The 25,766-nt window shown below is 43.7% G+C and overlaps 2 pseudogenes; both read left to right on the plus strand.

The window, feature by feature from the left end:
- Window positions 1-3,283: 3,283 nt before the first annotated feature.
- LOC104671264 lies at window positions 3,284-5,946 on the plus strand (annotated as a pseudogene).
- An 8,360-nt stretch (window positions 5,947-14,306) lies between these two features.
- Window positions 14,307-24,549, plus strand: LOC115892824 (annotated as a pseudogene).
- The last annotated feature ends 1,217 nt before the right edge of the window (window positions 24,550-25,766 follow it).

Here is a 25,766-nt window from a genome sequence, read left to right on the forward strand (position 1 = left end):
GAAGCGGGATTTAGAGATCACACTTGGGCTGCTACTCACACAGCCCTTTTGGGTCAGACACTCAAAATGGACACGAGACCTTGCGAGGGTGACAGAGTCTTGCTTCCAACTTCTCCCTGGAGGTTGAGGCTGGAATTTCTTACTAACACCTGGCCAGACCCATCGCAAACTAAGACAACACCAGGGAGGATGGAAGGGAGAACCCTGGAGCTATGGTTGTGGTCAGACTGGACCTTCCCATGGCTGCTGAGACTCTGCGACAAGCTGTCCCTTCTCTGGGGCATTGGGGACACCTGAGGATGCCTCCCTGCTCTTACTTTGTGGTCACACCAAGAGATCAGGGTTGCAACAACCCTATAGTATAGAGAATCCCTGTCCCCTTCTATGCCACTTCCCTCCTTAGGGAAGCAAACGCCCTCCCAGGAGCCCATTCCCATTCCTGGGCCACAAAGGGAAAACCTGATCCTGATATGCTTGGGCCTCTGCATTTCCAGATGTCCCATCATTGCGTGTGTGGGGCTGACTGTCTCATCTCAGCCTGAGAAGGGCAGGCAGGGGTGTAGACACTCTGCTGAGCAAATGCCCGCCGGAGTCAGTGGTTCAGCTTTCCTGCATCACAGCTGCTGCTGGGGGCTGGGGAGGGGGGCATGGGGGTCCTAGGGAGTAGTTTTTATATGAGCCTATGTCACAGTGTTTGAAGTTCAGCAGACAGACCAAGCTGACTGTCCTAGGCGAGTCGCTTTTTCCCCTTCCTTCCCTGCTCTTGTCAAGTGTTTTTTTTTTTTTTTTTTTTTTTCCTGCTGGTTTTGATCTTTTTCTGTGACTTCTCACAGCCTGTGGCCTGGGTTTCCTTCTGGACCTTGGTTCTGAGAGGCTGACCTCTCCTCTCCCTATTTAAACCTCTGTATGCCTCAGCTGGTCACTGTGACCCCTTCACCTCTGACCCCAGAGGCAGGGCATTGAAATGGTGACCTCTTGAGACTCCTCTGTCTGTCTGCCAGGTGCATGTGGGTCCCCCAGACTTGCTCTGTTCTGTGTTCTTCTGTCTGGGCTCTTGACAGACCAGCTTTGCCTGTGGGGTGAATTGGGGCCTCATGTCATAGAAAAGAAAGTGATATTAAATCCAGTAACAGGTTAAAAAAAAATCCAATACCAGGTAAAAAAAATTGGTTCTTAACATCATTAATCATCTCAAAACTGTAAATAAAAATCACCATCAGATACCACATACTATAATTAGAATATAACCAAAAACGAAACTACCATTTCATCTAGAAATTCCAATAGTGAGTATATGCTTCATGAAAATGAAATCAGTATATTGAAGAAACTACCATTTTATCTAGAAATTTCAATAGTGAGTACACACTTCATGAAAATGAAATCAGTATACTGAAGCGATAGCTGCCCTCCCAGGTTTAGGGAAGCACTACTCCCAGAGCCAAGGTATGAAACCAACCTAACCTGTCCATCAACTGACAGAGCAATGAAGGAACCTCAGCACACAGACACAGTGAAATATGCCTCACCCTTAAAAATTCATGGCTTGATGTCATTTACAGCAACCCGGGATGATCCTGGAAGTCATAAACTGAGTCAGCTAGGCAGAGAAAGACAAACACTGTATCATCTAAACCATGTAGAAGCTAAAACAAAGTATCTAATTGAAGGTGAAGGTACAATAGTGGTTAGCAGAGGCAGCAGGGAGGAGAGGGAAGGGGTAGTCATTGGTAATGGGTGCAGAGCTGCGGTTCCAGGGAAGGGATGAATTCTGAGGCTTCTCCACAGCAGGGTGACTGGTGGTACCAATATGGCAGCTTCTTTTTCAGTAGAGCTAGAAAGAAGGACAATGAAGGTTCACAACACATAGAAATAAAAACTAGATATGGGAACAGATGTGAGGAACACCCTGATTTCATCATTCCTCAGTGTATACAAACAGGAAAAAATCCCACTGCACCCCCTAATTTTGGACATGTATTACAAAACAAAATTTTTTTTTTTTTTTTTTTTTTTTTTGAGACAGAGTCTCGTTCTGTTGCCCAGGCTGGAGTGCAGGGGCGCCATCTCCACTCACTGCAAGCTCTGCCTCCCGGGTTTACGCCATTCTCCTGCCTCAGCCTCCTGAGTAGCTGGGACTACAGGCACCCGCCACCTCGCCTGGCTAGTTTTTGTATTTTTAGTAGAGACAGGGTTTCATCAAGTTAGTCAGAATGGTCTCGATCTGACCTCGTGATTCGCCGGTCTCGGCCTCCCAAAGTGCTGGGATTACAGGCGTGAGCCACCGCACCCGGCCTGCACAAAACAAATTTTAAAACTATAAATAAGCAATATTTTAGAAAGAAAAAAGAAAAGAAATCCAGGCACGGTGGCTCACGCCTGTAATCCCAGCACTTTGGGAGGCTGAGACGGGCGGATCACGAGGTCAGGAGATCGAGACCATCCTGGCTAACACGGTGAAACCCTGTCTCTACTAAAAAAAAAAAATACAAAAATTAGCCGGGCGTGGAAGCGGGCGCCTGTAGTCCCAGCTACATGGGAGGCTGAGGCAGGAGAATGGCTTGAACCCGGGAGGCAGAGCTTGCAGTGAGTGGAGATTGCACCACTGCACTCCAGCCTGGGCGACAGAGCGAGACTCTGTCTCAAAAAAAAAAGAAAGAAAAAGAAAAAAGAGCAACACACCACACCACCACAACAGAACAAATCATGTAAATGGAAGGGAACACAAATGAAAATGGCAAGTAATGAAAGAGCTCCTCCTGCTGAGCCCTCCCTGAGGTCTGGTGGCAGGGAAGTGGCCAAGGGGCACGAAGCTGGATGATATGTCAAGCTGGCTGCCCCAGACATGACTCCCTGTGACCCCAGATTCCTCTCCTGGGAACACTAATCTGAGGTCTCCTGAGAAGAAGGCCTCCTTCCCACCGCTGTTGGGATATGGCCCGAGCCTTCAGCACAGCACCAGGTGTGGACAGGGATCAAGAGCACAAATTGGTTCCCCTGACTTGAGTCTCCAGAAGCCTCAGGTGCCTTCCCAGGGGCCTCAAACTTGTGGGGTTCACATGAAGCTCCCTGCCTCGGTCTTCCCAGCCCACATCAACCCTCACCTGCTGACATCTCCTCCTAAGGGAGCCTCCCCGCCACCCATCTCGTGGAACTCAGCTCTGGAGATTACAGCAGCCCACAGTGGCCCCAGGGCTGTCTCTGTGGGACTGTTAAATGCCACTTACCCCTGAGCTGAGACAGCAGAAGAGCAGAAGCTTGGACAGGGCCTTCCCAGCAACGGATGATCTGGTCCCCACAGCTCATCCAGAGGGGGACGCCCTTGCCAGTGTGGGCACTGGGGCTGCTCTGTCCAGCTCCCCTGCCCACATCGCTCGCACACGGAGCCTGGAGTCCCCAGCTGAGCACACAAGCGGATGCAGGGTGCTCTTCCCAGCCTGTGCAGCAGGCACCAGGGCTCTGGGCAGTACTGTCTAGTCTGACTCTGTCACTCAGCCCAGGTGAGGCGGGGGCAGAAGGAAAACCCCCAGATTCTTCAGATCCTGCCTGCTTGGCCTTTGGAGCAAGGTAGGGTTGGGACCTGGGGGCCTCAGCCCCCAATCGCTGACCACAGACCAACACCTCCCTACCCTAAGAGCGTCTTCTCTCTTCTTTTAGCACCAGAGTCACTCCTTCCCGAATGGCATTGGTGGGGGCCCCTCCTTGGTGCAGAGCTCACTCAGGTCCATCTCCCGCAGCCTCTCTCAGGGTTGCCACATGTGGGCCCCATCCTGGCCCTTGAGAGGGCCCACTGGGCAGTTGGGTGCAGACTGGAGTCCAAGGAATGAAATTTAGAGGAAATGCTCAGTGGTCCTGGCTACAGAAAATACTAAAAGTCTCCATAACTCTGGAGAAAAGGGACATTTAAATGAAGAGGTTACGGTCAGCCTGAGCAAAGAATTACACCTATAAATGGTGGTGGGCCCCTATGATGTCCCCGACACTGGTAGCTTCTGCCCTGACACTCATGATCTCTACTTCTCCACCTACCAATACCTGACTGTCTCTCTGCAGAAATAGGGAGGACACATTCACCCTGTCCAAGTCATGTTTGGAACCATCTTCCTCCTTCCCTGTCCATGTCCATTCCCTAATTCACCATTAAACAGCAGTCAATCCCCGCAAGTCTTACTGTAATCTGTGAAACCTGTATTAGTGATCGTATCAGCCTTTTGACTTGAAGGATAATATGTTTTGTAGAAATGTTTTCAGAATGCTCTGGACAATTAATTTTCTCTAGGCCAGATCACACTGCCTCCTCCATGAGAACCGGCGGCTTCACCTGTCAACCACATACCCAGTGCCTTAAATTATTGACCTTTGTATTTGCTGCCCTTATTCTCTGCAATCAGTCGGTTATGACAAACAACTTTCAAATACCTTTCTCCTGGCTCCAAAATTTACCATTGCTTTGCTTAAGGTCTCACCTCCCATGTAGGATGGAAAACATTCTTTCATCTAAGGCCCCCTCCTCCTCCTGGCCTTGGAGCCTCCTAATGTCCAGGACCGGCACTTCTGTCATCACATCGTCAGCTGCAGAGATATTCTACCTGCTGTCAGAACTGGGCACAGTTAATTTACTTACAAACATGGAAAATAACAAAAGCCTGGAATCACGCTCTATATACTGAATTGGAGTAATAACATGTGGAAGCAGAAACATATTTAATATTGACCACTTGCATTGTCTTAATTATTATTTATTTGTTCCTGCATCAAGGTGGTAGAAAAGGGGTCATGGTGTCTGCCTTCAGAGACCCTCCACTCTAAATGAAGAAAAGTTCAATGAAGCAAACACGTGACATAAGGTAAAATAAGAATTGCTACTGCAAATAAGAGTCACATATTGCCACAAAGCATAACTATGCGAATTTGAAATAGGGAAGATTTCTCTTTTTTTTTTTTTTTTTTTGAGGCAGAGTCTCGCTCTGTCGCCCAGGCTGGAGTGCAGTGGCCGGATCTCAGCTCACTGCAAGCTCCGCCTCCCGGGTTTACGCCATTCTCCTGCCTCAGCCTCCCAAGTAGCTGGGACTACAGGCGCCCGCCACCTCGCCCGGCTAGTTTTTTGTATTTTTTTAGTAGAGACGGGGTTTCACCGTGTTAGCCAGGATGGTCTCGATCTCCTGACCTCGTGATCCGCCCGTCTCGGCCTCCCAAAATGCTGGGATTACAGGCTTGAGCCACTGCGCCTGGCCGAAAAGTTTTGATTTTGGAGGAAGAAACAGAATTAAACTAAAGTCAAGAGATATTTGGGCCTTGGAAGTAGAGGAGAGGCATGGGGTTGGCTTCTGTCCATTTGCTGAGCAACTGTTTTTCCTTTTCACAGTGGATATGACCTTGGATGGCGACACAGCCAACAACTTCCTCCTCATTTCTGATGACCTCAGGAGCGTCCGAAGTGGGCGCATCAGACAGAATCGGCAAGGCCTTGCCCAGAGATGTGACTTGTCCATTTGTGTCCTGGGCTCCCCTTGCTTTACCTGTGGCCACCACTACTGGGAGGTGGATGTGGGAACAAGTACAGAATGGGACCTGGGAGTCTGCAGCGAATCTGTTCACCGCAAAAGGAGGATCCAGCTGACCACAGAGCGTGGATTCTGGACTGTGAGTTTGAGGACTGGAGGCCGCCTCTCTGCCAGCACGGTGCCGCCGACTTTCCTCTTCGTAGACTGCAAGCTACAGTGAGTGGGGATTTTTCTGGATATGGGCATGCAGAACATTTCCTTTTTTGATACGAAAGGTGGTTCCCATGTCTATACATTCAGGAGAGTCTCTGCTGAGGAGCTACTGCACCCGTTTTTGCCTCCTTCAATTCTACCTAATGGTGATCAGGGTGTCTTGAGTAGCTGTCCTGTGATGAACTCAGGCACTATTGATGCTCCGGTCCATCCTGGGGAGGCCAGATAGGCCCTCACTGCAAAGAAAACAGGGTCAGAAAATTACTAGGGTGGGTAGACTTAGGAACTTTCTACTTGGTAAAAGCATTATACAGAGTCATAGGAGAAAAATATGGGACATTTCTATAATCTGTATTTAATCTAATTTGTTTAGATTATTGAATTCTAAGTATTATTGCCACCATCCAACCCATTGAGTCTTATGTTCACATCTTGTTTCCTATAGAAATGTCCTGTATTCTGGGATAAATTTCCAAATGCTTTACTTTTTTATTTCTGTAAGTTCAAATTAATGTTTAAATTATAGAAGTTATGAGGCAAATAAACATTTGGATATCACCTAATGGATCATGTGATTTTCCAAATGATAGGAGTGCACTAGATTTTATTCACAGTAAAAGCATGAGTGTGTGTGTGCATGTGTGGTGCATGTGTGTGTATTTGAACAGAGAGCTGGATAAATGCCTCTGTCCTATCCAGAACTGAAAAGACAAGTTGTCGCCATCATTGCTCAGTGTGGCTAAGATTTTCCTGGATGTGCGTTCATCTACATTAACAATGATAATTCCCCCCAATTAGTTATTGTAATTATTAATTGTAATTGTTATAATTAATCTCTGTGCAGGCTAACAAAGCAAAAAAAGATAACACACATTACTAATATCAGAAATAAAAGAGGGGCCATGTCTACCAAACTGTTGGGCATTAAAAGGATAATCTGGGACTGTTATGAATGACTCTATTGCCACAGTTTGATAACTTAGGTGAAATGTATCAATTCCTTGAGAGACATAATCTTCCCTAGGTCACACTAGGAACATACACAATCTGAACAGCCTCTGTCTATTAAGTGAATTAACATTAAGAACATTCCAAAAAAGACAACACCAGAACCAAATGATTTCTCTTATGAAATCCACCAGATTCTTATGAATCCCAACACATTTTCACAATATAATCCAAAAATTGTGCTCTCAGGTATGTACTCAGTTGAGATGAAAAGTTATGTCCACACAAAGCCTGCACAGGAATGTTTACAGCAGCTTTCTCTCTAACCACCCAAACTAGAAGCAAGATGTTCAAGAGGTGAATGAAAAAGTAACCATCTGTAAAACACAATACTATTCTGTGATTTAAAGGAGTTCTCCATCAAGGCATAGAAAAGACAATGGCATGTATCAGAAAGACTGTGAGGGCATGGCTTCACGTAGATGAGACTGTACAGAAAGGCAGCAGAGCAGGGTGACTAAGTATATCGATTAGTGAAATAAGTTCAGCTGAAAAAGATACATAATATTAGGTTGGTGCAAAAGTAATTGTGGTTTTTGCCATTTAAAGAATGGAAAAACCGCAATGACTTTTGCACCAACCTAATAAGTGACTCCAACTATATGACATTCTGGAAAAGGCAAAACAAAGGGGATGGTAAAAATATCAGTAGTTGGCAAGGTTGCTGGAGACGAGGACAGATTCATAAGTAAAGAAGAGGGAATTTTTGGAGCCGTGAGAGTATTCTTTATGAGATCAAAATGGTAAACAACATAGTAAATATTTCAAAATTCATAGAAATGTAAAACAGGAAAAAACACTGTGAATGGTAGACTTTAGATACTAAAGTATCAATATTTGCCCATTAATTTTAGCAAATGTAACACAGTAATGTAAGATGGGAACACTAGGTGGGATTATAAGGTAGGGTGAGAGAATGGAATGATATGGGAACTTTGTGTATTACATGCTCGATTTTTATGTCAATCTAAAACTCTCTTGGTTAAAGAAATATAAAATTATAGCTCCACTGTTTCAGGGAGATCTCTTCACAATAATGTTCAACAATTGAGTCATGTCTAGACATTAGCTTGAAAGATTGTCTTACTATTAAATGTGAACCAAAATTGACTTTTAAATGTATATTTAATTTTGTGATTTCAGCAATACTTCTTGACTAGGCAAATAAAAATTTTGGCACATTTGAACATATGGCTTAACCTCCTCTGTAGCTTCTTCTAACATATGGGACACTGAATATAACCCACAATTGTTATTCTTAAATCAACTTAATAAATTTCCACGGTACCTTCATGTAGGTGCACCCGGTGGTTTGCCCAGAGTCCAGGTTGTGTCATGTGCCTCTTGGTGTAGACGCTGTATCTTCTTACAATCTCTATCAGAGAAGATCCTGGTTAATCTTTTTGCAATGCAGACAGCCACTGATATGTTACTGACAGAAAGACCAGAGGGAGAATTGCGATCACTGGTTCTGAGTTCTAACTTCTGATCCCATTGTTTACTGGCTTCCAAACAGGGTCATGGGAATCAAAGTTGGGTCTCAGGAAGATCATGGAGTTCAGTGAGCACTTTATACGTGGATTAGAAAGACTGCGTGGGCGATACCGTCACATAGATGAGGCGATACAGAAAGGCAGAGGGCTGGTGTAGTGGGGGCCTGGACCCCAGTCCCACTAGAGACACGAGGAAAGGTCACGCAATCCCTTGGTCCTCAGATCTCTTCACTGTCATGTTAAAACGTTCATAGGGCCTACTTATTAATGTCACAGTGTGGGGCTAGAAAAATCACTACATGCAGGAGAATATTAAGAAAGAGAATCAGAATTTCAGTAGTGATATGTAAGGGTTTACTAAATGCCAGAAGGAATAAGCTGGACACTTAGTAGTGGCTGAACACGGAGAGGCTGTTTGGGTGGCTCCAGGCCAGTGGAGGATGGGTCCCTGCTCAACTTTTACGTGGGTGTGATGCCTTACAACTTCTGGAGGACATCTGCTATTATCTCCTGGAATTCCCACACCAGCCCGGCAGGGTGGGCAGAGGAGGGGCCGCCGCTCAGATTTTCCAGTGGAGGGCACTGAGTATCACTTAGAGATGGTGAGTGATTTGCAGAATCCCATTCCAATGAGTGAAGGATCTGGGGGGGAAATGAATTTGGTTCCCTAGAGACAGAGATTCCTGAACAACTGAGACCTCTGTATCATGCCCCAGATCACTGATCAGAGGGACCCCTTCACTCTCTTTCTCCAATCCTTTTATTCCAAGGTGTGTGGAAAGACAAGAGTTCCTGCTCAGGAAGAGTTGCCTGAGATGAAGACAGGTCCTTAATTATAAAGCATTGTTTTCCTCTGCCTTTCAAATCTTCCACCCCAAATACGACACAGTTTCTTTTAAAGGATGTCATCTGTGGGACCTTTGGAAGCACAAATGCGTGGCCTTCCTCCCCCACTCCCTTCACCCCGTCAGCTGTCTCTCAGTAACTGTTTCCTCCGGTGACCACAGTGAGGGGCCAGTGTCTGCCTGTCTCCAAGACTGCTCAGGCTTATGCCAAACATCTATCACAAGCTGCTTCTGCAAGCAACAACTTCTCTCCTACTTATCAAACCTCAATAAGTACTTAACGCGAATTAACTGAAAAAGTGGCCATCTGGGCTGGTGCTTTGGTGGTTTAATGACTTTAGTCTGCCACTCCCACTTTCTCCTTGACTGCTGATCTGAGCCACCTGGAACAAGATGTGGCTAAGAATGGGCAGCACATGCACCAGCATGGCGTGTGCCCCTTATCAGCTCATTCTTTCCTCATCAAAGATCACTTTCTATTTTACAAACTCCACATTCATTCCTTGACCTTGCTGTGGCAAGGGACAGTCCTATCTCCTCTCAGAAAGACCCCTCTGGCCGGGTGCAGTGGCTCATGCCTGTAATCCCAGCACTTTGGGAGGCCGAGGTGGGCGGATCACGACGTCAGGAGATCGAGACCATCCTGGTTAACACGGTGAAACCCTGTCTGTACTAAAAATACAAAAAATCAGCCGGGCGTGGTGGCAGGCGCCTGTAGTCCCAGCTACTCAAGAGGCTGAGGCAGGAGAATGGCGTGACCCTAGTGGGGTGGAGCTTGCAGTGAGCTGAGATCGCACCACTGCACTCCAGCCTGGGAGACAGAGCAAGACTCTGTCTTTAAAAAAAAAAAAAAAAAAAAAAAAAAAAAAAAAAAAAAAGGCCCCTCCAGAGCCACAGCCTGGAAACCTCTGCCCCAGGACTCTCATTCAGGTTTACTCTGATCCCCCTTTCCCTCTGTCTCCAGATGTCCCTTCCATTAACCCAGTGGCTCTGCCTCTTCTCCCAATCCTTCACTAGTGAAAATGCCATTGATTTGGCCGGGCGCGGTGGCTCAAGCCTGTAATCCCAGCACTTTGGGAGGCCGAGACGGGCGGATCACGAGGTCAGGAGATCAAGACCATCCTGGCTAACACTCTGAAACCCCGTCTCTACTAAAAAATACAAAAAACTAGCCGGGCGAGGTGGCGGGCGCCTGTAGTTCCAGCTACTCGGGAGGCTGAGGCAGGAGAATGGCGTAAACCCGGGAGGCGGAGCTTGCAGTGAGCTGAGATCCGGCCACTGCACTCCAGCCCGGGCGACAGAGCGAGACTCCGTCTCAAAAAAAAAAAAAAAAAAAAAAAAGAAAATGCCATTGATTCTCTCTCGTGAGCCCTATGAAAGTCCTCTCATAAAATACCACTGTTCATCCTACTGTTTTTTTTAAGTCCGACTCTAGATCACTAACATCTGTTTTCAGATTTTGGGGTCTACATTCAGAGGAATGTTTCTGTCCTTCCCCTTTCCAGTCAAGTCTATTATTGCAGGAGTGGAATCAAGATTCTCCTAAAATGACAAAGCACTACGGCTGTGTTTGCTCTGTGTGCTCCGGAAGTGTGTGCCCAGGACTCTGTGTGCTCCGGAAGTGTGTGCCCAGGACTCTGTGTGCTCCGGAAGTGTGTGCCCAGGACTCTGTGTGCTCCGGAAGTGTGTGCCCAGGACTCTGTGTGCTCCGGAAGTGTGTGCCCAGGACTGCCAGTCTTTATTGTATTATTTGGTAGAAATAAAAGTAAGTCACATGGTCCTGATATTTACATTTTGAGTTTAAAAAAAATTTTAAAATTGTTTTCATCAAAACTCACTTTAGATATTAATATGTTCATCTTGCTATTTTCTTCTAAATGCTATAAACCTGTGTTTCCCATTATTTACTTCTCTTAGTGATCTGTATCCTTCTGTGAACCTCTGCTTGCTCTCAGAGGGATCCTAAATACAGAAATAGAGATTTGTATTCCAGTTTGGAGAGATCTCATTTTCTACTCTCAGAGCCTCTTATGTGCCTCAGAGACCACCGTGTCCATGCTTTAACTCTATGTAATAGAAACAAATAAGATCTTTATTCTCAGAAAGTTCCATAGTCTTCAGAGGAACCCCACATTCTTACACAACTCTGTCATCCAGGTCTCAGGCAAAGCCCTCATAACTTGGCAAAATTTAAGGTGTCACAACTTTACAGGCTTCTATTTGTTATCACAAAGATGTGCCCACTTTTAGTAGAGATTTTAGCAGCAGTGGCCTAGTTATTAACAAAAAATAGAAAGTACTAGAAGAAAGCACATAAAGAACACACTGTGTAAAATTTGACCTAAAAATGACCAATCTTACAGGGCCACACAGAGCGGAACAACACACACAGGGCCTATCGGAAGGGGGAGGGTGGGAGGAGGGAGGATCAGGAAGAATAACTAATGGGTACTAGGCTTAACACCCAGGTGACAAAATAATCTGTACAACAAACTCCCGTGACACAAGTTGGCCTATGTAACAAACCTGCACACGTACCCCTGAACTTAACAGTTAAAAAAAACTGGTGGGACAAAATGAGACACCATTTCACACATCAGAATGGCTATTATTAAAAAGTCAAATAGCAGATACTGGCAAAGTTGCAGAGAAAAGGGAGCACTTACACACTGTTAGAGACAGTGTAAATTAGTTCAGCCATTGTGGAAAGGAGTATGGTGATTCCTCAAAGAGCTAAAAACTGAAATACCATTCAAACCAGCAATCCCATTACTGGGTATATACCCAAAGAAATGTAAATCATTCTACCCTAAAGACATCCACACATATGTTCACAGCAGCACTATTCACAATAGCAAAGACCCACATGCCCACCAATGACATATTGGATAAAGAAAATGTGGTACATATACACCACGGAATACTATGCAGCCGTAAAAGAGAATGAGATCATGTCCTTTGCAGGAACATGGATGGAGCTGGAGACCATTATCCTTAGTAAACTAATAAAGGTACAGAAAACCAAATACTGCATGTTCTCACTTATAAGTGGGAGCTAAGTGGTGAGAACATGTGGACACAAAGAGGGGAAGAGCAGACTTGGGTCTACTTGAGAGTGGAGGGTGGGTGGGAGGAGAGGATCAGAAAAACAGATCCATTGTATACTAGGCCCAGTACCTGGATGATGAAATAATCTGTGCAACAAACCCCTGTGACATGAGTTTACCTGTGTAACAAACCTGCACATGTCCCCCTGGACTTAAAATAAAAGTTAAAAAATAAATGACCCATATCATTGACTAACCTCACCACAGTCTTATGGATTCAGTTAACCTGTTCAATTCTTTGTTGTGTTTACTCCATCAACTTCCCGTGTAACTGTACTCCACAAGGCATATAACAGAACCACTGAACAGAGGAGGCAAATCGGGTCTTTTATCCTCCCCTTCAATTGTCTTACAAAACTCATGGCTGAGTTTAGAGCATAAGTCATAACTTTAGCCATAAGTCTTATGACTTCCCAAATGAATGCTTTCACGGCAGCTACAGCACATATCATTTGTTGAGTAGCACTTCTCATGTGCTTTTAAGCAACTCTTTATTGAGAGACAAGATTCAATATTAGGGAAATATTCTATGGTATTACATCATTAATTTCATGTTACAGAGACAATAGATTATTGAAAATGTATGAATAATGAAGTTCAGTCTCACTTTCATTGAATGTGCAGACCCCTTAAGCTTGCACCCACCTGTGTGTTGGACACACATTCACAAAGACATCACAGACCTACACATAGACACCTTCTGCCTTGGTGCACACAAATCCACACCACCTAAAGTGAATACACCTGTTTCCAGGGATTGCACGTAGGTGACAAGAGTTTCTCACCTGCAAAACCAGTTTTAGTCCACCCCAAATTCTCATTCTTTCCAGGTGTCTTGGATCACAGAGATTCTCTAGACGAAAGTCAGCAACTAAGTTCCACATTTCTTATACATACACTTTTTTTTTTTTTTTTTTTTACACTCGGTGAATGATTCCAGAATACATACCATTAATTGTGTTCTTTGGGGTCACCTGCAATTAGAAGAAAGAAAACACTCTGAGGATGAGATCATACTGTGGGCTGTTTGCACAGGTCTTTCGTTCTCTTAGGGGCTCTCGGTAACCAAGATGGGAAAGAATGTTTAAGTCTAAAGTCCCAAAATCTAGAGTAGAGTTCATATGTAGAAAGCACAACAGCTTCTGTTGAAAAATATCTTTGTCAAGACAATTTTGGGGTGGCAGTTACAAAATTCTTTTGTTTTTTTTTGAGACGGAGTCTCGCTCTGTCGCCCAGGCTGGAGTGCAGTGACTGGATCTCAGCTCACTGCAAGCTCCGCCTCCCGGGTTGACGCCATTCTCCTGCCTCAGCCTCCCGAATAGCTGGGACTACAGGCGCCTGCCACCTCGCCCGGCTAGTTTTTTGTATTTTTTAGTAGAGACGGGGTTTCACCGTGTAGGCCAGGATGGTTTCGATCTCCTGACCTCATGATCCCCTCGTCTCGGCCTCCCAAAGTGCTGGGATTACAGGCTTGAGCCACCGCGCCCAGCCACAAAATTCTTAAAGTGGAAAACTTGTTGCAGAAGAAAGTGTCGCCTGGCCGGGCACGGTGGCTCACGCCTGTAATCCCAGCACTTTGGGAGGCCGAGGTGGGTGGATCACGAGGTCAGGAGTTTGAGACCAGCCTGACCAACATGGTGAAACCCTGTCTCTACTAAAAATACAAAAATTAACTGGGCATGGTGGTGCACACCTGTAATCCCAGCTACTCAGGAGGCTGAGGCAGGAGAACTACTTGAACCCAGGAGGCGGAGGTTGCAGTGAGCCAAAATTACGCCACTGCACTCCAGCCTGGGCGATAGAGCGAGACTCCGTCTCAAAAAAAAAAGAAAAAAAAAGGAAGTGCACCCTAACATGCCGTGTGTGACCCGGCCCTGCCAGTTCAGGATTTCCTCTTGAATCAGGTGTCAGTGGGTGAGGTGCATCCCCTCCATCCCCAAGGAAACATTATCTAACACCTACAATGCACCTGATCATTTTTCCCTATCTGATATCAATTGAAAAATGAAATAAGCAAGAAAATAACACATCTTTTAGGCAAAGACAGGCTACTTTACCTTGGTCATACAGAAGGGGTCCTCACTTGCCCAGTCTTTGGAATCCGCCTTCTGTTGATCTTCTGGGGAACCTGAAAAGATGCAGCATGACTGTCAGTTCATTGGTGGTGACACGAACGAAAGGCTAGAACTTATGGATGTGGTTGGTTAACCAGTATGAATTGAGTTTCTCCTGGGCCATCCTCTTCCAAGGACCAGGGAAGGCAGAGAGATGGGCAGAAAGGAAATAGAACCTTCGTCTTTCTAGGTAATAGCAAATGAAAGCATCACGAAATAATCAAACTTCAAATGAGCAAATACTAAAATACATGCTAGCATTCAACCACAGAGTCCTGTCACTCCCTCAGCCCATTTTAAAGTCCAGCAGAACTGCCACTGACTCCTTGACATTGACCAACTCCCTTTCAGCCTCCACAGACCCCCATCCGCTGCTGTAACATTTAACATCTGGTATAGGGTTCAGCCCCTGTTTACGTGTAAACTTTTATTGAGGAACTAAATTCAATATCAGGTACCAGGGTTAAATTATATTTATTCAATTCTTTGTTATAAATCATTTATTAAAAACTAGAAAATACTGAAATACATGTTAAAATGTCCACTGTAAATCGTACATTTTCCTTCTAGTCTTCCCTTCCTATCCCTTGTGTTTGCAATCATTGCTTGAGGGGGCCTAGTTTCAGCCAGGTCTAGATCACCTAGCAAGGTGAGGTCTAATTTCAGCCCAAGCTACCCACAGTGAGGGAAGGCAGGGTGAGGAGATGACCCCATGTGAGCACCGAGGCTCTTTAACCCAGCTGTACAAGAGAGTTGCCACGAGGGTGACACTTGAGGCTAATTGTGAAGCGGTATCTTGTGTTCTGTGATTCTTGCGCCTCAGCCCCCTGAGTAGCTGCAATTACAGGTGTGCACCACCACACCCAGCTAATTTTCCATTTTTTGTAGAGACGGGAGTTCTTCATGTTGGTCAGGCTGGTCTCGAACCCCTGACCTCAGGTGATCCGCCTGCCTCGGCCTCCCAAAGTGCTGGGATTACAGGCATGAGCCACCGCACCCGGCCACCTTATTTATGCTTAACAAATGTTAAGTGCCTCTAACTTTCTATTGTTTCTGAGTCATGGAAGCAACAACCTCCTTGGAAAGAACTCCGAATGATAAGTCAGGAGAACTAAGTCACACAATCCATCAAAAACAGTACTAACAGTTTTTCAAAGCTACACTCTATACGCAAACGTCTACAATTATCATCTTATTATTTTTAAATGTATCTTTATGTATATGTATATGACCTATGTGTCTCTTGGTGTGAGTAAATCTGTACGTTCTTGGTTAGTAGTGTTTACCAGTTCATTTCACTTCTCTATCTTTGTTGAAATATGAACTACTCTTTGGATGAGAAAAAATGATTATACTTGATTATATTTACCTTTGGAAAGGTAAGTAGGTTGGGTGATTGACTGTAATTGTTATCTCTATGATTTTGGATAAAATCCAATCATAAAAATAAAAGTGTGTTTTGTTTCACACACTAACACACAGACAACACACAGTCTTACTTCTTTTCAAAAAGTGAATATGTGAATATAAATGACATATTCCAAATTTACTAAACTGAATACACATTTCATGAAAAAGGAGAGAGGAAGAACATATTAAAAACAGGCCAGGGCCCAGTGTAGTGGTTCACGCCTGTAATACCACCACTTTGGGAGGCTGAGGCGGGTGGATTACCTGAGGTCAGGAGTTCAAGACCAGCCCGGCCAACATGGTGAAACCTCGTCTCTACAAAAATACAAAAATAGCTGGGCATGATGGCGAGTGCCTGAAATCCCAGCTATTCGCAGGAGGCTGAGGCGAGAGAATTGTTTGAACCCAGGAGGCGGAGGTTGTAGTGAACGGAGATCACACCATTGCACTCTAGCCTATGCGACAGGGTGAGACTCCATCTCTAAAACAAACAAACAAACCAAAAAACAACAACAAAAGACAAAGATACGCTCTGTTGTGTTAAAAGCCTCAAAGACATCTGCATCATTCTGGCTTTGCTTCTAATTTTTAAAATTAATGATTTTAATAGGTTCTTAATTAGGTAAAAACTGCATTAAAACATACTTTGCCATATTTTTCCCAGAAGGATACCTAATTGGGCGGTTTGAGGGGTGCCAGATATAACAAGAAATAAGACATGTCTTTTAAATAAAGGAAAAGTTCAAAGGCATCCTGCTTGATACTAGACTCAAATATATAAATTGAGGAATAAAATACAACCAGAAAACACATGTATAACTGCGTATGAAAAATACAGAGGAGAATTTTTAAATGAAATATATTTTTAAATATTAACTAGTACATTGGAGGGGACAGCATTCACCAGGCCAATGTCAACATTCCTTTAATGCAGGAACTCAGGTTCGCCATAAGAAAGACCAGAATCTGTGAAAATGACAGCAAGCATGTTCAACCTGCTATGAGCTTTGAAAAACTCAGAACAGACAGTGGCAGTTAGGACTGAGGGCAAGATATACCCAATCACATAACCATGGCGACAGGAGCATCATCAACGTCTCAGGGTAAAGTCACAATGCGTATTGTGAGGTCCACTTTCTGCTTCACCAACAAGAGTGCTTTCACACGCACAGGAGTGTCATTAAAGATTAGGCGTTTTACTTCAAAAAAAAAAAAAAAAAACCCAAGCTCATTAATTATTATTCTGTGCTTATTAAAATAAGTTTTAGGAGGAGAAATTGTGTACCCCAAAATATACTCAATGGCAAGAATTTCAAACTGAGCAGGGGCAAAACCGATATGTTAGTAACAACCAGAAGTTCCATTCTCAATTTGAAATTCCATTGCCAGATATTTCTACCATTCCTGAGTCATCTAGTATTTCTAGAACCAATAAGCAAACTGTTCAGAATTAAATTAAAGACAGCATAAATAGATATTCAGTTATAAAAGTCATATTTCTGTAAAAAGTGACATCTTTTAAAGTCACATTTTTGAAAAGTTGTAGTTCCCTAAAAAGTCATATTTCTACCATTCCTGAGTGATCTACTGTTTCTAGAACCAATAAACTGTTCAGAATTAGATAAAAGACAGTGTTAGTTGATATTAAGTTATAAAAATCATATTTCTCTACAATATAATTATCAAACTTAATTTTTCCACTTATCTCTATATATTACTATGCAATTATTTATCTCCCAAACTTTGTGAATTCACAGAGGAATTTGTCTACCGTTGTGTATGTAAATAGCTGGCCATTCACTGAGTATTTAAAGCAAAAAAATCACTATATTTTCACCAGTGAATCTTTTTGGGGGGGTGAACACTTTGGGTGAAAACATATAATTTTTAAAATTTGAGACAGGGTCTCTGTCACTCAGGCTGGAGTGCAGTGGCGTGATCACAGCTCACTGCAGCCTTGACCTCCCAGGCTCAGGTGATCCTCCCACCCCAGCCTACTGTGTAGCTGGGACTACAGGTTCTTACCACCACGCTCAGCTAATATTTCGTAGAGACAGGGTTTTTCCGTGGTGCCCAGGCTGGTCTCCAACTCTTGGACTCAAGCAATCCACCCACCTTGACCTCCCAAAGTGCTGGGATTAGAGACGTGAGTCACCACGCCCAGCCTAACACATATAATTAAAGTGTTTCTGAATGCAGAATTTTAGATAGCTTTCAAAATGTATAACTGCATGTGTATTCCGGCTGATAAATCAACACCCAATTGCAAATCCTTTTATGATATGCTCAAGGGAACAAGTTGTTGAAAGGAACATGACCTGCCCTAATATAAAATAGAACAAATGAAAATTTTAGGGTTAAGATGAGAGAGTTGCTATGTTTCAAAGAGAATAGGTACCTTTCATGATGTAAATATTATAGTACTAATGTCTATCATTGCTAAGTACAAATCTCTAGAACAAATAAATAGGTCACGAATGATGTATACCATCTGCATTAATATAGATGATGCTGTATTTTGTCCAGCGATTATAAAACTGAGGGTATAATGGGGGTAGGTGCTGAAAGGATAGGTCATTCTGTGTTGTTACAAACAGAAAATTTCAGTGGCTTCCAGATTGAACAAATATATGCATATACACAAATTATATATATATATACACACGCACATACATTGATACTATAGTTATAAGTGTATTTGTCGGCCGGGCGCGGTGGCTCAAGCCTGTAATCCCAGCACTTTGGGAGGCCGAGACGGGCGGATCACGAGGTCAGGAGATCGAGACCATCCTGGCTAACACGGTGAAACCCCGTCTCTACTAAAAATACAAAAACTAGCCGGGCGAAGTGGCGGGCGCCTGTAGTCCCAGCTACTCGGGAGGCTGAGGCAGGAGAATGGCGTAAACTCGGGAGGCGGAGCTTGCAGTGAGCTGAGATCTGGCCACTGCACTCCAGTCCGGGCGACAGAGCGAGACTCCGCCTCAAAAAAAAAAAAAAAAAAAAAAAAAAAAAAAAAAAAAAAAAAAAAAAAAATAAGTGTATTTGTATACTCAGAAATGCAGCAAAACTAAAAAAAAAAAAAAAAAAAAAAAAAAAAACAGATTCACATTTCTGAATGCCCAATTGGAAGAGAAAATTTAAAAAGAAGTAGGAAATACAGTGAGAAAATGTATCCATCCTATTAGAGGAACTGATATATTTCTTAAGTTTAGAGAGGCAGGCTGAAATACTTAAATGTTTAGGATATGAAATTTAATTGTACAAGTATTTTTTTCCTTGAATTTCCCAGACCAAAAACACATCATTTGATTAGGGTGCATTTTTATAGTACTTAACAATCAAGATTTTGAAATAAAACATTGATGATGGTGAAGAATTTCGATAAATCCTGACATTGTCCTAGTTGAAAGAGGTTAATATGCTTTTATATGTGCTAAGAATTGTCTAATTTAAGAACACAATGATGTTGTTATGACTCGGGAGGCTGAGGCAGGAGAATGGCGTAAACCCGGGAGGTGGAGCTTGCAGTGAGCTGAGATCCGGCCACTGCACTCCAGCCTGGGCTACAGAGCGAGACTCCATCTCAAAAAAAAAAAAAAACCACACTATGAAAAGTACTTGTAGGTTCCTGAAAATATTAAAAGTATAACTACCACTCCAGCTAGCAATCCCACCACAGAGTACACATTTAGAGGAAATGAAATCCTGGTGTCTAAGAGTTATCTGCCTTCCCACGTTTCCTGAAGCACTAGTCACAATAGCCAAGATACGGAATCAACCTACCTGTCCATCCACAGATGAAGGGATAAAGGACCTGCAGTACATGTACACGATGAAATACTTTTCAGCTCTAACACTTCCAGACATCATATCATCTGCAGCCATGTGGAGACACCTGGCGGACAATAGGTGAAATGAAATGAGCCTGGTAGAGAGAGACCCACACTGCATGACCTCAGGAACGTGGAATCCAAAAAACATTGACTCCTAGAAGCAGAACATCCAATAGTGGTTACCAGAGGTTGGGAGGAGGAGGGGGCCTGGGCAGAGATTGGTAATGGGTACAAAGTGACACTCAGATGAGAGGAATACATTCTGGCATTCTATACCACAGCAAGGTGACTCAGGTCAACAGTATCAAAGCAAATTTTTCAAAATAAGCTGGAAAGAATGGCTCAGAACGTTCTCTCCACAGAGAAATAATAACTGTGGGAGGTCACAGAGATGCCAGATATGATGATTTGATCATGAGGCTACATAAAAATATATCAAAATGTCAGGATGCAGTGGCTCACGCCTGTAATCCCAGCACTTTGGGAGGCTGAGGCAGGCGGATCACGGTCAGGAGATCGAGACCGTCCTGGCTAACACGGTGAAACCCCGTTTCTACTAAAATATGCAAAAAATTAGCTGGGCGTGGTGGTGGGCACCTGTAGTCCCAGCTACTGGGAAGGCTGAGGCAGGAGAACGGCATGAACCCGGGAGTCGGAGCTTGCAGTGAACCGAGATTGCGCCACTGCACTCCAGCCTGGGCAACAGAGCGAGACTCCATCTCAAATATATATATATATATATTTTTTTTTCATTTTATATATTTAATTATATATTCATTCATTTATATATTTCGTTATATATTTTTTCATTGTTATAGACTATAACAATGAAATTGTCATCAAATTCTATAACAATGAAATTGTCATCAAATATTGGTACTATTAATTCTATCTGGAGCGAGACAGTATCAGAGTATGGTTTTGATGTATGTTTTCGTAAGGATTTGCGATGTTGAGAATCTTTGCTTTTTACCTTCTCTTTTATCAACCTCATGTCATCAGGTCCTTCACCCAGTCTTACATATCAAAGTGAAACAAGTGCACAGTAACTCAGTAAACATCACTAATCGTGAAAAAAAGAAAATGAAAACCACACTCACAGCACCTTACACTAGTCGCAATGAATGTTACCCCCCAAAAGATGAAAAATAGTAAAAGAAAGGCAATTACTGGTGTGAGTTTCCAGAGACTCCTCTCCACAGTTGGTGGGAAGGTAAACCGGTATACACATTACAGAAACAACTTGGACCTTCCTCCAAACCTTCGGACTACGACTACTGTTTCAACCAGCAATTCTCCTACTAGGTATACACTCAAAGCAACTGAAATCAGGACACAGAAGAGAGGTCTGCTTTCCTGTATGAATTCCAGCGCTATTCACAAGAGCCACGATAAGGAATCGTGTACCTGTCCATTACAGATAAGGAATAAAGAAGCTGTCCTATGCGTAGACATCAGAATGCTTTTCAACCAGAAAAGTATAAGGAAATCATACCACGTGGAGCCACAGGGTTGCACCTGGAGGACACGATGGTAAATGAGACGAGCCAGGCAGAGGAAGACAGAGAAAGACAAACCTTGAGTCATCTCACTCATTCAGAATCTAAAAAACATTATCTCTAAGACTTAGAGAGTGCAATAGTCATTACCAGACCTTGTGAAGGAAGAAGAGGGATGGCTAGGGAGGAAATGGGAGCACAAAAATCACCACTACCATATGCAAATATAAGCACATAGGACCAGGTAAAACTTGATAATTTCTTTTCTTTTCTTTTCTTTTTTTTTTTTTTTTTTTTTTTGAGACGGAGTCTGGCTCTGTGGCCCAGGTTGGAGTGCAGTGGCACGATCTCGGCTCACTTCAAGCTCCGCCTCCTGGATTCATGCCATTCTCCTGCCTCAGCCTCCGAGTAGCTAGGACTACAGGCGCCCGCCACCGCGCCCGGCTAATTTTTTGTATTTTTTAGTAGAGACGGGGTTTCACCGTGTTAGCCAGGATGGTCTCGATCTCCTGACCTCGTGATCCGGCTGCCTCGGCCTCCCAAAGTGCTGGGATTACAGGCGTGAGCCACCGCGCCCGGCCAAACTTGATAATTTCTACAGGGAGAAGGAAGCAATAAACCAAGAGACAAGGCACTGTAAAGCCTGGGAAACAATTATGGAGAAAATTCCTATCTCTGAAAGAGTTTCTCATACAACACATGAAATAAACTGACACCACGAAGTTGGAAACCAACAATGATGAATACCCAAGCTTAAAGGACCTGAACAGTCCTGTCTAAAGAAAGACAGGAAATTGAATCACAGCTTAAAGAAACATTTCTCATCATCACTAATCTTTACAAAAACAGAAATCAAAACCACACTCAGATACCATCTCATTCCACTTACAATAGATATTATCATATAAGACAAAAGTAAAAATTGTTGAAGGCTTCTCGGCTTGGTTCTGTCTACTGGTGTAGACTTGCAGAGAGGAAAACTCTTGTATACCATGGGTGGAAATGTAAATTAGTAGACACACTATAAAAATTAGTTTGAGCTTCTTCAAACTCTAGTTTGAGGTAGAGGTAGTGCAACTGTCACTCCAGATACCAATCCCACCACTGGGTACACATTTAGAGGCAACAAAATCCCTGTGTTGAAGAGATATCTGCCTTCCCATGGTGACTGCAGTACCAGTCAAAACAGCCAAGATACTGAATCAACCTTACTTGTCCATCCACAGATGATGGCATAAAGGAACCACAGTAACATACATAATGAGTGTATGTATGTTATGTTATGGCTGAAGAGTATATACACGATGGAATACTCTTCAGTCATAGCATTTCAGTAAATCATGTCATCTACAGCCATGTGGAGGAACCTGGAGGACACTGGGTGAAATCAAATGAACCTGGTAAGAGAAAGAACCTGACCACGTGATCTCTGGCATGTGGGATAAAAAAAAAAAAATTATCTTCTGAAACAGAATATCCAATAGAGGTTACCGGAGGCTGGGAGGGGGAGGGGAACTGGAGAGAGATTGGTAATGGGTACAAAGTGACGCTCAGATGAGAGGAATCCATTCTGGTGTTCTATGTTAGACTAGAGTGGCCAGAGTTAACAATACTGAATAACAATTGTTTTTTCATTAGCTGGAAAGGCTCCTCGGCTCGGTTCTGTCTACTGGGCAGCGCAGGGGCTGGCAGCAGAGGAGCAGGAGCCGAGAGCCGCGCTCCCCCGAGAGTTGGGCAGAGGAGCGCCCGCGCCCCCGCGGCATCAGGGGCCCCTCCCCGGGCCTCAGCGAGCACCAGCCGCGACAACCCCCGGGCCTCCTCGCGCCCGAGCCTGAGCGGCCCCGGGGTTCTCCGGCGCCCCCTCCCTCGCCCTATTTTTTTTCCTGCTCTCGGTGCCGCTACCGCTTCTGCTGTCGGTGCCGCTACTGCTTCTGCTTCTCAGTTACGGCAACAGAGCCGCCAACCCCACCTCCAGGTCGAGGCCCCGGGTCCCCCAGAAATGCTGACCCCACCAGCGATCGAGGCCACCCCTGAAGGCACCCTGCGGCCGGCGGACGGCCGACTCCGTTTCCTAAACGGCTGCGTGCCCCTCTCGCATCAGGTGGCCGGGCACATGTACGGGAAGGACAAAGTGGGTATACTGCAACATCCAGATGGCACGGTTGAGAAACAGTTACGACCACCTCCAAGGGGCCCAAGAGCGCTGGAATTCTATAATACGGTTTATGCTGCTGACTGTATTGATGCTACGAAAATATTTGCCAAAATATTTTGGTATCTAGTCACCTCCCACTGCACCAAACGATTTATACCTAAAACTGGAAGATGCGACCCATACATTTAATAAGCCCTGTATAATGGATGTAAAGATAACGGCAAAAAAGCTCTGATCCTTTTGCCTCATCTGAGAACATTCAGCAACAGGTCAGCAAGTACCCATTAATGGAAGAGATTGGGTTCCTGCTCCTTGGCATGAGGGTTTATCATGTTCGTTCCCACAGCTATGAGACACAAAACCAGAATTAAGGAAGCTGCTTAACAAAAGAAACTATAAAGGATGGAGTCTCCAGATTTTTTCATAATGGGTACTGCTTAAGAAAAGATGCTGTTTGTTGCTGCTAGCATTCAGAAGCTTGAGAAAACTGCAGTGGTTTGAAAACTAGAAGCAGTTTAACTTTTTTTTTTTTTTTTTTTTGAGACGGAGTCTGGCACTATCATTCAGGCTGGAGTGCAGTGGCGCGATCTAGGCTCACTGCAACCTCTGCCTCCCAGGTTCAAGTGATTCTCCTGCCTCAGCCTCCAAAGTAGCTGGATTACAGGCACCCGCCACCATGCCCAGCTAGTTTTTTGTATTTTTAGTAGAGAGGGGATTTCACTATGTTGGCCAGGCTGGTCTCCAAAGCTTGACCTCGTGATCCACTTGCCTTGGCCTCCCAAAGTGCTGGGATTACAGGTGTGAGCCACCGCGCCTGGCCCAGAAGCAGCTTAATTTTTATGCAAGTTCATTACCGTTTATGAAGGTTCATCTCAGCCAACCACTCCAAAATTGAATGACAGAACTTTGGCAGAAAAGTTTTTGTCCAAAGGACAACTGCCAGACACAGAAGTACTAGAGTACAATAATTTTCATGTGTTAAGTTCCACAGTGAATGGAAAAAGAGAGGCTTCAGGAGGCAAAAGCTTATCAAAGATGGATGCTCATCACAGGAAAATGTATACAAAAAAGCATCACAGTCAGACTTCATTGAAAGTTGAAAATCTGAAGCAAGACAATGCGTGGAAAAGCATGTCACAGGAACATTTAAATGGAAATGTACTTTCCCATCTGGAAAAAGTTTTCTACCATCTTCCCACTGGTTGCCAAGAGATTGCAGAAGTGTAAGTGGGAATGACAGATTTTGCTCAAGTGTACCCTAGCAACACAGTAGATGAGGGATATGTTTATGGGCTAAAGCATTTAGTTTCTGTACTTTGAAGTATTTTAGACAATTGGATCGTTTGTTGCAGTCTTTTTAAGGGGTAGGTCAATCATAATGAAGAGCAGCAGCCAATATCTCTCTGCACCTGTAATGCTACGTAAAAAATTTGTATTGTGAGTTGACATTTTATTTGTCTTTATACTTTCGGAAGAAAGGTTAACTTTTTCATAATCTTACTCAGGAAAACTAATTGTTTGTTCATTAGAAAACTATGAAGAGTAAAGAAACTTAGGAATATTAAGCAGGGAATGTGGTGGTGCATGGCTTAAACATCTTTTTGGCTCAAGCAAAATGCAAACCATTATTCAGTCATGAAGAGTTTAGTTAGCTTTCTGTAGCCAATTCATGAGATCTCTGCCCACCCAACCTTGACAACGAGCCATATCTAAACTATTACATTATTAGAACACCTACCAAAATCTCGAAAGCACAGGTAGATGTCCTTAGTATTGCTATGTATGAAGTTATTAAAACTGGAGAAAATTCTACTTCAGAAATAAGTACTGTTTAGGTTTTATATTAAAAGTTCAGACAGCATATCAAAGGGTGCTTCTTAGTGAAATGATTTAAAATTGTTGCATTCCAAAGGCATGTTTTTTTTTTTTTTTTTTTTTTTTTTTTTTTTTTTTTTTTTTTTTTTTTTTTTTTTTTTTTTTTGAGACGGAGTCTTGCTCTGTCGCCAGGGCTGGAGTGCAGTGGCCGGACCTCAGCTCACTGCAAGCTCCGCCTCCTGGGTTTACGCCATTCTCCTGCCTCAGCCTCCGAAGTAGCTGGGACTACAGGCGCCCGCCACCTCGCCCGGCTAGTTTTTTGTATTTTTAGTAGAGACGGGGTTTCACCATGTTAGCCAGGATGGTCTCGATCTCCTGACCTCGTGATCCACCCGTCTCGGCCTCCCAAAGTGCTGGGATTACAGGCTTGAGCCACCGCGCCCGGCCCCAAAGGCATGTTTTCTCTTTGATTTTTACATCTCTCTCTTTCTTAAAATATTATACTTCATGAAAAAGACAATTGACATGGATGACAACAAAAACAAAAGTCTTGAAATTAAGGGCACACTAACTGTTCTTACCGGGGTTAGGAGAAGAGAGATGTTATTTTCAACGAACAAAATATTTTTCTTTACAATCTTTCATTTATGAGAAAATTGGAATATAAATTTATTACATTGTGAAAAGTAGCATAAACCGTATACCTTTTTATCTAAATGCAGCTTCAAAAAAGTAAATAATTGAAGTTTTATTTCTCCTCTAAATAACTT

This window comes from Rhinopithecus roxellana, chromosome 13, assembly GCF_007565055.1.
Source record: "Rhinopithecus roxellana isolate Shanxi Qingling chromosome 13, ASM756505v1, whole genome shotgun sequence".
NCBI lineage: Eukaryota > Metazoa > Chordata > Mammalia > Primates > Cercopithecidae > Rhinopithecus > Rhinopithecus roxellana.